At 39.1% G+C, this 15,700-nt stretch overlaps 1 protein-coding gene across 2 annotated transcripts in view; it reads right to left on the bottom strand.

The window, feature by feature from the left end:
- smpd3 (sphingomyelin phosphodiesterase 3) overlaps positions 1-4,225 on the bottom strand; it is an 85,441-nt gene extending 81,216 nt beyond the window's left edge. Inside the window, exon 1 of one of the 2 annotated variants that reach the window (XM_061721227.1) lies at positions 4,097-4,225. The gene's annotated coding sequence lies outside the window, so the exon portion shown is untranslated. The remainder of the gene's footprint in view (positions 1-4,096) is intronic. The other variant, XM_061721225.1, reaches the window with a different exon arrangement.
- Between the last annotated feature and the right edge of the window lie 11,475 nt (positions 4,226-15,700).

The following is a 15,700-nucleotide window of genomic DNA, read 5'->3' as shown; positions in this document are numbered from 1 at the left end:
GCATATCACAGCAGGATTTCCTGAATGAATGAATTAATGAATGATTGAATGAATGAATGAATAAGAAGCTAAATCTGAGTTACATCTTAGCCTCTATAGACCTCATGTTAAATGTTGATTTTCAATTTAAAAAAATGACTCAAACCAGCTCTGCCAAGCATGGTGGTGGAGGAGGTAAAATTTGCGCTTGCAGTTATTAAGTCAGTCTTTATGTGACACCATCCATCTGACAGCTAAAGGCTGGTTGAAATTAGATCATCGAGCACATTTACAACAAAACAGCTAGAAAACAATCAAACGAACAAACAAAAAAAACAAGATCCAAAGTGTTGCAAATACAGACCTCAAGCCAACTAAAAATGCTTTAGCATAATTCTAAGGGATGCATAAATGAATGCCTGCAACGCTCAATGAACTGAAACAACTGTAAAGGAGAATTTTTGCTCTTGCTGCATCAAATCATCTGATGTTGTTCATTTGTTATTTCTTTTTAATTTAATTTTTCTTTTCACACTGCATTTGATTCTATCCTCACCACAAGAAACTGTCTAGAGTCTGCTCTACTGTGGCGCCTGCAGTAATGCAGAATCTGCACAGGCCTGTAACAGTGAAGAGAGGGTTGAGCTAAAAGGCAAGTTCCAATCTTCTGAGGTGGTCTGGGAACCCGGTTAGGATACCTCCTTGGAAGGTGTATAATCCGGGTATGTCCAACTGGGCGAAGCCCCAGAGGACCAGGTCCTGAGGAGGTTACATCTGTCAGACAATACCGTAGTATTCCCTCAGAAGAGCTAGAAAAGAAGGCATTGGAAAGGGGGGTCCCTTGGACCTGGAAATGACCAGATAGCTTTTCAATATGTACTGATTTGGAAAAACCTTGAAATATTTTCAAATGACAACTACCAAGCATCCGCTACGAAAACAAAAATATGTTTAAGGAATAAATACAACAAAAAAGTTGAAACTGTGCTGTACCAGGAAAGGCTTACGGACCTTTAAAGGAGCTTGAGGCAAGAATAAGAAATGAGACTCATTAGCGCCACGACGACCGTCGGGGTTACTGCAGCCAACAGCGAAGCCGGCACGGGAGAACGCGCATGCAGCGTCATGTGACGTCACATCCGCAGGACAGCGCGGGAAATTCGGGCCCAGAATTGCAGCGCATTTTGCAGCACACAGCCTGTTCAAGGCAACGGAGAGATACACTAGAGGGCTCATTCTTTTTGGTTTGGAACGCTTCATCTGACATTATTACTAGAAAACTTAAAACGTATACGCATTTTTTTCATAAATCCTGCCTCAAGCTCCTTTAAGACCAATTCAGATGGGTGATAGGGGAAAAAAAACCTGTCATACATTTTCCTAAGAATAATTTTGGAGCAAACATTGCTCCACATTACACACAGTTAAGTATTACTGATGGTTCTTAACCTTCTCGCAGGTGGAGAAACCAGATCCTGCGGCATCAGGTGTCACTGTCGTCCCTTGGGTGCACCCCATCCACCACCTTATCTAGCCATCCCATTGACCTGCCAGCTCCACACAGCCACCTGCCAGCTTTGTCCGGGGTCTAGTCTACTGGACTCTACTGAGGGTTGATGGGACAGAGCAGAAGAGGAGGTAGAGGAGAGCTTAGAGCTGACCTGCTCGCCTTCATATCTGTCCCCATCCAGCAGAAATTGAATCTAAAAGAGGTCCTCTTTTTTATCAGGATAAAAATATAACAATCTCCTCGGATGATATTTAGCACAACAAGAAACCAAGCGGTCAATAAAAAGCTCTCAATATACCGTCTGCCTTTTCATGAGATATTAATCACCAGAGAGCTCTCAGCATTCACTGAGTTTAACGAAGCCCCTTATGAGAGAAATTGAACATTTGAACAGTCACACTTAAACACACACACACACACACACGCACACACACTCAATCATTAACGACCACTCACCAAAGACACATATGAATCACAGAGTTCCAATTAAAAAATTAATTAAAAAAAAAGAAAGACATTTGAGCAATCAGACTGGTAAGTGAGGACACGTCATGTTAGCCAGATTGAAAAGCTTGGTCTCAAGATTTTGTTTAAAGATGTGGGCATATTGTGAAGACATCTGTTTCTCCGGGGTGCTGGTATAAAGCCAAGAACGACTCACAGAACCAGTTACAGAGTCAAATGCACAATATGGCCAAATATACAGGATCGCTTTAGTACAGACATAAATTGGGGAATGTGAATTGAAGTTGAAAGTGCTTGATGTACAGTACAGTAGTGGCCCTGACAGGATACCAGGCTTTGTGCTCTTGTGGATTTCATTATTTATCATTATGCAGAGCTTCATAAAAGCTACAGTACTGCAAATATAATGTCTTGCGGGAAAAGGAAAGGGGGATGTCATTACCACACCCTACTGCAGTTGGAAGCTTTCAATGTCACTAAGCAAGGTTGTGGCTTTTTAACAATTGATGTGATGGAAGAGATTTATTTTTTTAACCTGTTCCACAGCAACAGTAGGGATAGAAAGAGGTCCTCTGGAAAGGAAAATTCACAGAAATTTCTTGGAAAGGTTTACAGAAACTTTTGCTCACTTCCTGCACCTTGCCACCCATTTCCTCAATACAACAAATAAAATATGCTCCAAGTCAAAAGGAACTTTGAAATGACCAGTTAAAGCATCTCGGACATTTAAGTTTAATTTCTGCTTCCCACAGTCAATTATGTGTCTATGTTCACCAATGTGACTGAGAAAGAAGTTGAGTCTGCCTTGAGACCAAAACATCAACATAAGTGCTTCTTTGTTTTATTAAACAATTAGCAAAGTAGTCACTACAAAAAATAAACAAACCAAACATTTCACTTTTTTCCACTTTTGACTCAGTTTATACTGAGTCATAATATCTTTAGTGGTGCTGTTATTAGTGCTGAGTAGATAACAAAATCAAAGGGACTATAAAATTGATTATCAGTCGCTTTGCTTTCAAAGCGTGTGAATGACCGGACAACAGTTTTACAGCCCGGCTGGACTGTTTTTCCACCACATCAGCCAAGCCAATAAAACGGAAACAAGTCGGGATAAGGGGAGGGAAAAGGGAGGATTAAACATTTGATAAATAAGGAGAGAAAATAAGAAACAATGCAGGGGGGGGGAGTGAGAAGCAGAAAGGATGGGAGGAAGCAGAGGAAGATGAGAAAGCATTGTATAAACAAGTGAGAGGCAGAAATAGAGGAGAGAAAAGAGGTGAAAGGAAAACATGAGTAGTGAATTAGAGAAATGAGAAGACGGGAGGAAGCTGAGGTTAGAGCAACATAGTTAAGAGGATGGGACAAAGAGAGAGATTGAAGACACAAAATAGGAAAAGTGAAGGAAGGAAAGAGGAGATGTGCAGAAGAGAGGTGGAAATGCAATAGGAAGGAGGGGACAGGATATGGAAACAGTAGGAGAAAGGAAAGAAACTTGGAGTGGAGAAGAGAGGAGATGCTATTGAAGCCACACCTAAATGTGGTCAACTAGAAAGAAAGGAAAGAAATAAAAAAAGAAGACTTCATAACAGACCCTGCACTTTTCACTAAGCTTTGATACTGTGAGAGCTATTGGGAAACAGAAAAAAACGAGCCTGGCCACCAACAGACAGGCCTCCCAGTAAGATGCCACCTGGTGTACATCAGCGTTTCTCTAGGCTACATGAGGCGGTTTAACACAAGTCACAACGTTGTCCAAATGTCCGCGTTTTTATTCTCATTCAGTTGCACTTTAAGAGATATTAGCCATTCATGCAAAAACAACAGCATGTGCGCACATGTGCGTGCGCATGTCTGCGAGAGAGAGGAGAGAGCATGTCTGACTATTCGATCATGCAAATATGAGTCAAATGTTTTACCCCAGCAAACACAAGGTAAGATTTAGGCGCGGCTGGAAGACACACCGGCGGGTTTATTCACACAGCACCCAACAACCAAGGCTGATTCAACCACAAAAAAAACATTAACTTCTTATTCATTATCAATTCTAACCCGATAAACGTTTAGATGAGGCTATTCATCCCCTCCCGCTCCGTCTCACATAAACTGAGGTATTTCAAAAAAAAAAAAAACGCCACTTACTTGTTTGAAATCTCTCCCCACATGGGCTTTTTCGGTTTCGCCAAACAGTTTTGAGGATGCTGAAATCCAGTGTTCCCGCAGCGAGCAGCCCAGGGCAGCGGGAGAGCGAGCACTGGCTGAGCGGCGCAGCGGCGGCGGAGTTGTCTCTTCAGCACCAACACTCCGAACAGCTCCCGCTGACGTCACTGCCGAGATACGAGGCCACGCCCACTTGCCTAGCGACCTCCTCCTCCTCCTCTGGACCTTTCAGCAACATCAAATTAGTACTTCTGGGACTTATCCCTATTGAAGTAATTGAAAAGAGAGACATCTACCTCTTCAAAATATTGACTGTTGCTGCTAAAAAGGCCCTGACAAGACTGGATGAGAAGCAATTCCCCAGGGCTGAGACAATGGCTAGACACTGTTGAAGAAATATACACAGTGGTGGACAGTAACGGAGTAAATTTACTTGAGTACTGTACTTAAGTACATATCCAGAGGATTTGTACTTTAATTGAGTATAAGATTTCTTTGGTACTTATTACTCTTACTTTAATACATTTCCAAGACAAATATTTTTACTTTTACTCGAGTAAATTTCTAGGAAGGCTAAAAAGTACTCGTTACTTTCAGGTCTGCTCTTTTTTCTTCTTCCCTAAAATCCTATTGGACACAAGCTGTTTTTGTCAAAGGAGGAGACCTATCACAGTGCACGCTCTCCACTGGGATGTACGTAAAGCGGAAATACGTCAAGCTTCCTCAAAACGATACCGCCAAAGTAGCCTGCGTTTGTCAAGACAGAGCCGCAACAACGGCTACGCCTGCGTCAGGAGAAGAAAGACAATCCGCTGAGTCGTCTGAGTCTGATAATGAGCCGGACTCGGAGCAGGGACTTTCACAAAATCCTTGGCCGTATCTTAACTCAATGTTTGAGTTCGACCGAGTAAAAAACGAGGGCACAGACAAACCACAGACATTTATTTTCAAATGTTTATTGTGTCTGCCGAAGCAGAACTACCTCTCTGCTTTCAACAACTCAACATCGAATTCTCAGAAACAAGAGTTAAAAGATCCTTAAATTAATTTAGAAAAAATATAGTAATTTACTGATGTGGAAAATAAGAAATTTACTCTTACTCTTACTCTTACTTAAAGTAAATTTAAAAGCATTTACTTTTGGATACTTAAGTAAGCAAGTAAGCAAGTACTTTTCTACTCTTACTCGAGTAATATTTTGACTGAGCTACTTTTACTTGTAACGGAGTAAATTTTGACCAGTAGTATTTGTACTCTTACTCAAGTACTGGGGTCGAGTACTCTGTCCACCTCTGAATATACACCATGGAAAAATCTGGGCTGTCTACAACCTTTGCAGGCTGCTGTTTATTAGCGGTAATACAGTCTTGTAAATAATCTGTCAGGATTCCTATTTTCTTTGAAGACCATGCAGGTGAACTGATTTTGTAGCTTAGTTATCAGATGTGAACACTTGTGCAAATTCTTTTAATGTACAGACTTTCCCGCTCTGCTGTTTGGCTGCCATGATGAAATCTGACAGATTGAAGTGGTTATTTAAAGTGATGTCGACTCATCTGAGTGATGGATCAAGTTATGACACAAATGCTTCAAGTTCTTTAGGAAAAAACAAAAGATTTCTTTATATAAAACAGCTTGTGTTGAAGAGAAAGAAATTGTCATTTGTAAGCTTCTTGTTTCATTTAATTCCCTATATCTTATCTAAAAAATTGCATGAAATATAAGAATCATGTTACAATTTAATATGTATTATAGTGGAAAAACTTGCAGAATGATACGTTCTTTAATAGAGCTTGAACTGGTACAGACCCTGCACTTGTTGGCTATAAAAGTGAGAAAGATTCATAAAAAACACATATCTTTAAAAAAGATGGATAATCACCGGTTATGGTTGTGGTTAATCATTTTTCCAGAGCTTTCTTTGATAACTGTTTTGTGTTTTCACGAATCTCCTTCTGCCTCGTTCCCTTCCCTGATTGATCCACCCTGATTGATCACACCTGTGTCTCATCAACCCTGGCGTCTGTTTATCTTCGTGTCTCTCCTTATTGCCATGCCAGACTGGTTGTCATGCTTCCCTGTTTTGCTGCACTGTTTGTCAGTTTTTGGGTTTTCGGCTTTTTTTTCTTCTTCTATATTTCAGTTCAATAAATGGCTTTGATCACTGTTCCTGCTGCCTCCCTGGTCTTCTGCATTTGGGTCCTCCTACAGTACATATCACTGCTGATAGTATCGATTGCCAAATCGCGGACCTAGCAGGAGAATAAATTATACTAGTATACCAGAAGCGAGGCAGAGAAGCCAATGCTGCAGGCTCTGGACTCCGCTGAGCTGAGTTGCCAGCCTGTGGAGCTCTATTTGTGTTTAACGCTATAATACTGGATGTATCATATTTGAAGTTCTTATACCTCTGCATAATAATGATCATAACCCCCCCCACCTCACCCCATAATCAAATAAACAACGGTTTTATTCAAATGTAAAAAAAAAATAGAATTACCCAATGTAATTTGAAATAAAGAAAAAAAAAAGATTTCTCTATCTATGTATTGTATATGTTGGCCATTAACAGGGGTGCAAACAAGCCAGGACTCGAGGGCTAGTTTACTGCATGTTATAGATGTTTCCCTGTCTTCAACACACCTGATTCTAATCACTGGTCGTCATCAACATTTCATCAAGGTTTACACAACTCTGTTGGTGACACAGCTTTGTCTATCAGGGTTGTGTTGAGACAGAGAAACATCTAAAACATGCAGTAGACTGGCCCTCGAGTACCGGCTTGTGTGCACCCCTGGCCATTAAAGGGTTAAAGCAGGGGTCACCAATCCTGGTCCTCAGGGGCCGGTGTCCTGCATGTTTTAGAGTTTTCTCTGCTTTAACACACCTGATTCTAATTAATCATCGTCATCAGCTTGTCATTGAGGTCTGCACAATTCTCTTAACGACACAGTCACTTTTATCATGGTGCAATGAAGCAGCGAAAGAAAGTAAAACATGCAGGACACCGGCCCTCGAGGACCAAGATTGGTGACCCCTGGGTTAAAGGTACAACATTAGCAGGGCTGCACACAAGCCGGTACTCGAGGGCCAGTCTACTGCACGTTTTAGATGTTTCCCTGCCTCAACACAACCCTGATAGACAAGGCTGTGTCACCAACAGAGTGTGTAGACCTTGATGACATGTTGATGACGAGCAGTGATTAGAATCAGGTGTGTTGAAGACAGGGAAACATCTAAAACATGCAGTAGACCAGCCCTCGAGTACCGGCTTGTGTGCACCCCTGAAGATTAGCCTGGTTATGTCATATTTGTCTGATAGTGATTTTGCTACAGTAGAGTTAGTCACAGTGTTCCACACGGTTCTGTGCTTGGACCAATTAGTTGTACTTTATTTGTTTCCAGTCAGGTGATATTAGACAGCATTGCACAAAGTTCTATTGCTATACAAATGGTACTCAGAAATATATAACTGATAAAATGAGATTAAAGCAATTCTACATGATATCTTACATATAGAAAGGCCACGCTTAATTATTTTTGGCCAAAATTAAAAGTCATCTTTGGATCTAAACATCCCAACTCTTGAAAGCAATTTTTTTCTTTCTCTCTATATTCAGAAAGCTTTGAAATATTATTGTTATTAGTAGTAGTAGTATTTTACCAGGATATATACCCTCCAGCGATCACCACAAACACCAAGATACATCAGACCAGCCCTTTTTTTCACCTTTTTGTATTGCCAAAATAAAAAATAATAAAATAGAAATTGAAATACTAATAATTATAAGAAGTTCATATAAACTCAGATTCTGCAGTGAATGTTGAAATGAAAATATTGATCATAAAATCTGGATGAAGACGAATTAAAAAAGTACATCGAGCTCTCACATGGGCATACTTCCCAGAGCTCCCAGTTATCTGGCTCTGTTTGAGAACCAGCTCTCAGTTTGGGTTCAGGTCTATTCAGTGAGTATGTTTAACTGCACAGAAAGGTATTACTTTTTTAAGTCACAATCAATCATATACCAACGTTTTTTGCAGATTTAAAAAAAAATCACAAATGCATCAAGCAGCAAGAGAAATACAAATGCACAATTGCATCACAATAAAATACAGCAAGAGAAATAAGAACATTAGATTCAATAGCAGGCAGAAAAGACAGACAAATGCACAGCATTAAAATCCTTTATAACTTTAGTCTTAGATCAAATAAGGGGAACCATTCAGTCTCTGACTGAATGACCTGAGGGTTGAATTAGAGCATCACAGCCCCTTTACAATAATAGCGGCATTACAATAAAAGTTTGAGGTGAATACAGAGATGATGGCTGTGGGTACAAAGACACAATTTGAGCATGAAGGATAAACCTGAGTAAGGCTCTGTTTTAAAAAACAGGAAAATAATGAAAGCTTTGGATGAGTGCAAGCATTGCAGTGTAGTTGGGGGATGTGATGCGGGCATGAGTCACCATTGCTCTATATTCCCTGTAACATATAAATGGAATATGAATGGAACGTTCTTTACGCAACTCATCTGTACCTAATGTGACACTTGCATTACCCACACTGCCTTTTTTATCGCCTAGAGCAGGAAGTCAGTAGCAGCTCGTAGTCACTTGCCTCAAGCAGAGATGAGGAGCAACAAGAGCTCATGTTCTTTTTCTAAAAATGGCAAAAACAGACATAAAATAACAGCTGGCAATAATTACAGGCTCAACTATAGCCCATTGCTCTTTAAAATCGAGGATTATTCACATACATGTACAGATCTGCCTAAGACTTTGATTAAAAGACTGGACTGCATCAGGTGAGGATTCTTTCAAGACTAAAGTGTTTTTTCCAGTCGCCGGACATCCCATTATCTGTCTTTTTTTTTAACTCTTGAAAATAAGAATTCATGTGAAATGATAAAGTAGTGTTCTTGGAAAAACTATTTGTTTTAGGACCATAGATGAGGAGGTCATCAGTTACCCAGCTTTGTATTGCTTGGGGTTTATATTGCTCTCTATTGGGTTTAAATTGCTTTATCCTCCTAAAACCTGACATACACACATGGACATCAAATGTTGTGTTGTCTATATCATAATAGGAAAAAAAATGTACTGGGCCTTAGGAGGTAAAATCCTTGGAGAAAATATGATTTGTGATTTTAGGAATAAAGCCTGGATTATGGTTCTGCGCTACACCACTACACGCCGCTGCCGTGACGACGTTGTGAATCCTTCGGACTTCTCTGTTACTCCATTTGGCCGCGGTGCAATACTCCCCACGAGCGCTAGGGGGGTGCGTTCTTTTCCTGAATGGTTTATCCGACTTTTCCGGTCACAGTGAATCAGAGATAAGGACAACTATTGTGCAAAAAAACAAAACAAAAAAAAATTACACACACACACACAAAGAAAAAGAGCGATGAAAGTTCACTACTGCTTCGCCAACCGGAACCGGAACCGGAAATGCGTTGCTACCAAGCGAACCAATCACAGCCCTCTCGGTCTGCGTTGGGTCTGCGACCTCTTGACGCGTAGTTACAATTTTTGGGAGGTGCACATCAGGCATGGCGTGGCGTGCGCCGTGGGGTGCTCATTGCGGCGCAACCTGCGGCGCACGCTCGGCGTCGATTTAACGCAGAACCATAATCCAGCCTTAACTAGAACACCAGAACCCAAAAGACAAAACAATCCTTTCCAATAATATTTGATGAAACTCTGAATTTTACTACCACCATGATCGTTGAAACAAAAACTAATTCACTTGACTCTGAAAATGAAAGGAATCCATTACTTGGAAAATATTAAAGAGGAAATACCTTGAAACTGACAAAAGTAGTAATAAATAACAATTTACTAAAAAAAGTGGAGATTGCTTTTGAATTGTGAGAAATAAAAAACAAAACTTATGAAACTACTGTAGCCTTGACAAATTAGTTGATATCCTCAATTTAATAATTTGCTGCACAACATTTTTTGAGGTGACTACAATCAAGTGATTTCTGTAACTCTGAATAGGATTGTTGCACCTGTAGAGAGGCGTTTTGGTCCACTCCTCATGAACATACTGATTCAGCTGTTGCAGGTTTAAATGGTTTCTTCATGTTTCAGGTAATTCCACAGATATTCAATAGGATTTAAATAAGGACTGTTATCAGAGACGTTCTATAAACCGAGACAGCCCACTACGGTTGTGTTTCTTGTATCTCTGTCACGTGACTGCCACGCCCCCTTAGGAGACCGGAAGTAGGTCCTGAGTCTATTGAGTCCTATGGGAAAAGTGAACGTGAGCACAGATTATTACCAATTCTTTCGCCCCATAGTAACCTAAGTAAATATGGGACCCATTTTTCAAAAGCCACAAACCTTCTGAACATTCTGACACCAAAATGGAAATTTTCAGACCGACAGATTAGGAGAAAATGAACTTTGTTTGAGACCTGTCTCTGTCTGAGCAACACACTCTCGCGAGATTTGGCTCTCATCGTTTTCCCAACGGATAAAATGAAGTTTAAAACTAATATAAAACTTGCTTCTTTGGTTAATAATACTGTTATTTTTATTATTTAAGCCTTTTTTGGAAGAAAGTTGTACTGTATCTAGTGTTGTATGTTCCAAAACGATGTAGGGAGAGGGGCGGCCACGCCCACTTAGGAGACCGGAAGTGTATACCATTTCAAACCATTGCCAGTAACGGCAATGCGCTATCTTGTGTATAGAGGATCTTTGCTGTTATGTTACGTTTCCTAAGTAGTAGCAGAGGAGAGAGGTGAAAATGGAGCAGCATGTGAAAGTTGTCGGTCCAGTGAATTGGGGATTTACATTTCTAAAATGCCCAACGGCACCATTGATAAAAGTAGTGTAGTAGTGGTATGTCTTTGTGGAAAGGACTTTGCTTCCCACTGAAGCAGCTCAAGTTTAGCCACATAAACGCAAAGCACCCGGTTGCTAGCGCAGCCGCAGCTCACGTTAGCAGCAACGATGTTACCACAGCAACGATGTTGCCACAGCAACGCCCCAAACTAGACTCTAGGAGAGCAACAATACATAAATCTTTTGACCTGCCACAATAATGTAATCAATTTAAAGGAAAGCACCTGAAGTTGAGGGCCTTTCTCAGCAATTTTTAGCTGAGATTAAAAAAGCGATTCATTACATGAATTAATTACACATCCTAATTAATTAATCACTCAATTTTGACAGCACCACTATATATACATACATTTTATAGGCCCTTTCTTGGAAGCAATACTCAGATGTGGAGAAATTATTACATGAATGCAGAACACATCCTTTTATTCCTGTAAGGTATTCCCTGTTGCTGAAAGAGTGTCTTAAACCAGATTTGCACAGATCTAGAGAGAGAGTTATGGGGATCAGATTTAAATGCAACAAGTGGAGAACAACTCTGGTTCAGGTTGGGCCCAGTCTTGCCGTTAATTAAATTAATTGTGGAGGTCGGTTCATAATAATATTCTCCTCCCACCTATGAAATAATACATAAATCTTAGCCTGAACTGTCACAAATGTTACTTCAGCACTGATCAGTTCCTTCCTATATTACTTGATCCTGGATCACAGGGCAAATATTTTGGTAAGAGTTATATGATAGATTTTCTTATTCCTATAAGATCATCAGTTCCATTTTATTGAGATTTTTATTGAATTTCAAATCATTTGATAGGCATAGGTAGGAAATGTCCTGCTGTCACTCAAATCTTCATTCCCTTCTCCTGATTTTCTAAAAGGGTTTCACAAAGGGAGCAGTTCTGTTCCTCTTGAAAAGATCACATTTCATTTTTTTTGTCTCTATATATTGATGTATCCCTGATTTTGCCATAGGGATAGCCTCTGTGGAAACTACTTCAGAGGTTGTTGTTGTTTGTTTTCTTTTTTTATTATTTGTACGGAAAAAATAATCAAACTAATATATATATCAAATCTTCCAAAAGTACAAACATTTACCATGTAAATATGATATGGGAACATGATGCGGAAGACAAGCAGGAGATGGAAGGGAGTGATAATGCCGAACCCAATTACATATTTCAAGACATTTAATGGACTCCGATATATCTTCATATGTACGCTACGCATGATCACACAGTAAGATCCACAGCTGATGGAGAATGAGCAGCATGATGACACAAATGATGAAAGATTTACATTTATGTTTTCTAAGAGGGCTTCAGAACTCAGGTAAATGAAGTGATCGGCTTATCCCTGAAAAACAGAGCTAAATACAGTAGAGTGAATTATATCCCAGTTTCTGTACTCACCTGTCTGGAAGCTTTCACCAGAGATGCTCTGCGTTCGTGCGCCTGTTCATTCATAAGTGATTATTCCAGTCAGGCTCTCTGTTACTGTGCTCCTCGAAGTCATTCAAAACAAATGACTACATGAAGCTGAAAGATGATTTGCAGAGATAATAAAAAAAAGCGTTGCATGGCTCCCTTAAGGACTAACTTCCTCATTAGTCACAGCCGGAAGGTTCTGATGGATCGGCATGTACCTGTAAGTCACAATGAATGTGCTTGATTCAGTATGGGTCACTGTGCGGGTGCTGTATTAAAAAGTGATTTAATTAAAGCACATTTGTTTATAATATTTGCACATGGGGGCATTTTCTTTTAATTTGACAGGAGAGAAAGGAAAGAGAAGGGTGTGACAGCTGCTGTGTATGATGAACCCCCCATAGCATACGTTCAACAAGTGATCCTGGATCATTCCAGTAAACTCATTACGCTGCTGTGGAGGCTAAAATAGATGCTCCACACTGTTCTCTTCATCTTAATTGTCTTCCTCTTTTTCTTTGGAGCAGTTTGGCAATGGTCTTATTTTACAGTTTACTCCCCAACAGTTGGTGTTCAGATGCGTCTTGAACTCTGGGAGAAATCTATGTCTGCTCCATTATGAGGTACTTTTTTTTTGTCCATTTTCTTGATTTCAATAATTGTTACATGATTAAAAGTAATGGCATGATGATCACATTGAGGGAAATGAGGGAATCTGAAGCTGTGATTTCAGCCTGTATCAAATATTGCACACTGTAATACTTCAGCGAAATAACATTCAGTTCAGAACAACCCAATTTATTCCAGTTTAGTTCAGTTTATCTCTATTCAGCCCAGTTTATTCCTGATGCTGGAAACTCTCAACCTGTTGGAGGAAGAGGTTCCTGTCCTACTATTTTTTTTATAATTTTTTGAAGAAACCTTACCTAATGCTAATGATAAAAGTTGAGTGTTGCACTTTTTTTGCCCTAATGGACACAACCTTTTCTTATAGATACATATTAAATACAAGTCATGTGTAGCTTTCCTACTTAATTGAATAAACTGGTTGGGGCACCACCTTTGATTACAAAAGAAAATAAATTGAATTTATCAATCTCTTATCTGAAAGTGGGTATTAATCTGGATTGGTCTGAGTACATCTAATAAACAAACAATGGATCGATTCAAGGGAAATTTATTACAAGTTCAAATAAACAGACATATAAATGCTGTTTATATATATCTATATAGTGTGGGAGTGGAGGAGAACACTACTGAGAATAGATAATGACTTATAAGACCATTAGACTAATCTGGTTAACATCAGACATTAAAGGATAGGAAATGAAGAGTTTTCCTGACCAAAAATCTAATCTAAAATAAGTATATAAAATGAGTGAGTAAAGATGGTAATTAACCAAAAATGTGATGTTTAACTTTAAAGAAGAATGAAGGTTGAGTTCCTTGGTTCGGTTGTAGGAGACACCAACGCACGCCAGATGACCTGCCTTACGAGCCGTAGACCGGTTGAACCGAAGTGGAATTCTGCCAAGCAGACGAACAGACGGCCTCAGTGGGATGATCCGGGCCCGATGGCAGCTCCTCGGGGATGTTGCAGTTGATCTGCCAGTTGGTCGACTGCGCTCTGGTTCGTCTCGGCTGGTTTGGCTATTGTCTAGCCTGGCGTGGTTGATGGGCGACGGTGCTGGGAGATTCTCGTTGGCCAAATGAGAGTAGACCCAGAAGTGTCTTTTTTGCGGTATGACCACACCGCAAACCAAAATGAAGGCCAAAAATGGAAAAACTCAGACTTGAGTTAAAAGTACAAGATAACCAATTTTAGCTCAACTACATTATTATATTATTATTATTATTCATTAATGATTATTATTTTTTCATAATTTTTTATAATTTTATAATTTTATAATATATAATATAATTTTTTATTATTTTTTATAATAATATAATTTTTATAATTTTACAGTTTTTATAATTTATAAATAGTTCAAAAGACTTTCAAAGTAGTATATTATGGGTTCAGTGTTTTTTTTTTTTATAATTTAATATTATTCAAGGCATTTTACATGGTTAATGCCTAAACACATCCAGATTATTTGGCTATGTGAACATAATCGATAAAGTAAATGTAATTGGCAAATAAAAAGAAAGTACATGCCCACATTCGTATCCTCTAGTCTTTAAATCTTTTTTTCTCTTTTTTTTGAATAAAACTATTTCATGAGAAACACTGACATCACTTTCATTCATGTTTTTTGGTTCAATGTACACCAAGAAAAGGAAGTTTCATCATAAAGTAACAGCTTGTAACTGCTACAAGTGTGTGTTGATACAAACGTTGTTATGTGACTGTTTTCATAAACCAGGTGAAATACTGCAACACACTTGGTTTAGAGTCTGTTGCTGGAGAGGAAACCTGCCAGTTACATTAATGAGAAGAGAAACAAATGGATAGGATCTGCTCATTGTCAACATAATGATGTTGTTTTTGTAGCAAGTTTCAATAACTAGTTTGAACTGAATAAATTAACACCATATAGTACACTTGATGGCACATTGGTAGTCGACAGGACCTATGTGCTTTACTGTCCTCTGAGCAGCCCTTGGAAATGGTTTTATTTGATGCCAAACTGCTAAAGTGACTTTCAGAAGATGGAAAAAAGATAAACACCTTTCCCCAAATACTAAAAACCTACTGCTAATGGCCCAAAAGTTATAAGTCTTCTTTTTTACTGTAGACAAATTTAAGCTTTATGTGTAAGATTGACAGTTTGTTGTTTTCCAGGAGATGTTTCAGACCTCTAATTTTAATCCAAACGAAATTAAGAAATCCTAATCTCTGGACCAAACAAAGCTGCCATGAATGTACCCCATAATAACCCATAAAGTGTCTTTCATTCTCAAGTGACATAAATGGTCTTTATTAGCTTTGTTTCAGACTGTGATGTTTCAGGTATTTTCCAAATGTGTATCTGGTACCACATATTTCAAGCATACAGAGACAACCTTACAGTTTGTCATGGATCCTCTGAAGATTAAGACTGAAATACTTTGAATAAATATTGCATTTGATCAGATACAGGCAGAAAATGTTCTGTCTGTCAGCAAGCACATTTAACTGTCTATAAAATATTTAAAATCTCTTATGTGCAGGAGCAGATATTGCTCAGTCGTGCTGTGTTTAATAATCCTATGCTGCTAATATGTACCTCCAAAAATGAATGCAAAATTAGGCTGATGGTTCATATCTGAGGTGCATCTACTGTCACATGAATGTGGCGTAATTACTCTTTTTTCATTGA

Source organism: Cololabis saira, chromosome 5 (genome assembly GCF_033807715.1).
Source record: "Cololabis saira isolate AMF1-May2022 chromosome 5, fColSai1.1, whole genome shotgun sequence".
In the NCBI taxonomy this organism is placed as follows: domain Eukaryota; kingdom Metazoa; phylum Chordata; class Actinopteri; order Beloniformes; family Belonidae; genus Cololabis; species Cololabis saira.
The sequence above is the reverse complement of the archived record's forward strand: the minus strand, read 5'-3'. Positions and strand labels throughout refer to the sequence as shown.